Source organism: Amblyraja radiata, chromosome 33 (genome assembly GCF_010909765.2).
Source record: "Amblyraja radiata isolate CabotCenter1 chromosome 33, sAmbRad1.1.pri, whole genome shotgun sequence".
NCBI classification, from domain to species: Eukaryota; Metazoa; Chordata; class Chondrichthyes; order Rajiformes; family Rajidae; genus Amblyraja; species Amblyraja radiata.
Window position 1 is genome coordinate 15565056 of NC_045988.1, and position 2710 is coordinate 15567765.

Below are 2710 nucleotides of genomic sequence, written 5' to 3' on the forward strand. Positions count from 1 at the left end.
CCTGGAGTAACTCAGTGGTTCAGGTAACATCTCTGGAGAAAAAGGGATATGTGACGTTTCAGGTTGGGACCCTTCTTCAGATGCTGAAGTCTGAAGACGGAGTCTGAAGAATGGGCCTAACCCGAAACATCACCTATCCTTTTTCTCCAAAGATGCTGCCTGTCCTGCTGAGTTGCTCCAGCATCTTTGTAATAAACCAACATCTGCAGCTCTTTGTTTCTACATCTTAATCTAGATTCCCCGTGATACTGCACAGGTTTTCTCCCACACACCAAAGATCTGCGGGTTTGTGGATTAATTGACATTTGTGATTTGCCCCCAAGTAGAAGTGATTGTGGAAGTATTGATAATTGCTCATTTCTACGCTTCCCCCCAGTCTAGTTTCAGTAAAAAAACTGAATCAAGCATATGAAACTACTAAATTTTATCTTACCAAAAGCGCGTCACAGATCACCCACTGTACCTATCCCACCGCGGGTTCAATCCTCGTGTCTGCCTGTTCAAGCCCTCTAGGCCTCGCTCAGACAGAGGCACTCCAGAAGTTTACACGGTCCTGAGCGCTCTCCCAGAAGATCGACGCCGAGCCTCGTGACCGCGGACTTTTGTATGTCCCGGGACCTCGAGGGGTCGAACCACATGGGGGTGGTCTCTTAATCACCCAATTACAGATATCGAATAACCCCATACATAGCAGGCATTTCCCTAACCCAATGATACAACAGTTCAATACATTGTATTCACAACTGACTTCGAGAGGAAGTCAACTTGGAAACATATACCCTGATTAACAGAAAATTCAGACAAGACTCAACACCTCATCCAATCAACACTTAGCAAAGTCAAACTCTGCAACATTATTTACAACTATTTACAAGGTGTATGTCTGGTTTGCAGCCATTCAATCCGTTCTATGCATTTTGCACCAGATTGACAGGGTTTTCAGAGCTTCCCATTCTTTGATTGCAAGTTGTACCTAAGCTCCAGACACACTGGTACCTCTCCGCAGCTTGTCCCAGCTCTGCAGAGAGTAATTCCAATTTGACCAAATCTCCCAGCATCCCTGAAACTTAACCCCATTTTGAAGTCCCAGCTGGTGCAATTTAGCCAGGATTAACAGTATCGGGGGTTGTTCGTTGTTGAAAGTATGTCAACTGATGGGAATCCTCTGTCAGCCCACACATTGGGCCAGTTGGCCTCCTTCTATGCCACATAGAAGTATGAAATAAGAGAGTAATGCACTCTCACAATGAGTAGTACCAAGTAACTGAGCAGAATACAGGAAACCGACCTGTGTTATACAAGGGGGAGCATCCAGTTAAGGGCTGAACCATCATGCGATTCAGTAGAGCACATTGCAAACTGAAGAAAGACTCAAGTTATTTGCTGCACAGTTGACAGTTCTCATGTAATACAAACATTCTACCATCGGCTCAGCTGAGCACGAATACAGAATATTTTAAATTCCAGGTGGTGCCATCCGGTCAAGGCACAATTCATAATGTAGTTACTTGTGCTTCGGAATAACCAACATTTCCTGCATCTGTACCATTGCACCACATCCTGTGTTCTGGATTACACGTTACTTATAGTATGCTTCATCACAATGTGCTCATTTATCGCTCGTGCAGGAAACTGAGGGAATTGAAAGCTTTTCATTGCGATGATTTTATATTTTACATTGAAAAGCAGGGTTCAAGTTTGGTGGCAACTTGTTGAATTGCAAACCTACTACAATGTAAATAATTTCACAGATGGCCTCCAGTCAGGTTCTTGTATATACTGATAGCGGCAGATCCGCTTCTAAATCGCATTCATTGGGTTACTTGTTTATGCCTTCACCTTGAAGTTATCAATCCACACCAATACAAGAGGCTCTCGTGAGATTTTTAGATTTCCATTGGCCTTTGAGAAGAAAATTACATTGCTCTTCCTCGTTCAATCCTTGTACCGAATTGAGACCACCTACTTTAATGAGCACAATTTTCTGCAATACCATTTATGGTGATAGAAATGTTTGCATGTAATAAGAGAGAGATAAGATCTAAACTAAACTTTATAGAATCAACAAGTTTTAAAGTGTGTCTTCTGTGGAACTAATTAAACTAGTTTATAAAATATTCTCTTAAAGGTCAGAAATTCTGACGGGGTTTTAATGCCTGACATTTGACAATGAAGACATGAATCATAAAATAATATGAATTAAACAACATTTGCATACTGATAACGATCAAGCCAGTGGGCTGAACATTATCTGTAGCAAAGTATCAAATTGAGCAGAGAGCAAGACTGCTTGCTGGATAAATTTATGCTGATGTTAAACACGGTCTCTGTCAGCAGCAAAGATCAAAAGCAAGTAGAGACTAAGTGGAATTTACCATAACGTCTTTATTTCACACAAATCTGATAAAATCTGGCCACCGTTGTTATTTTCATTTATAATATAAAAGTAATTTTTCAGGCAGCAGGCAATATAACGTGACTCCTGCAAATTCTTTGACGATCTCAAAAAAATATGAATAAAAATGAATATGAACAAAAGTAACACTAAAATGAGGAAGCAAAATTCAGGCTCTGACAACAGTTGTCATTTCATTTATATGGTGCTACTGGGAGGCAATGCCTGAGAGAAGATTGTCAGTTTCCAAACAAATTATTTTGATTTTGAGCTCCAATTCACCAACATCTCTTCTGACCTTGCTACTGTTTCCAA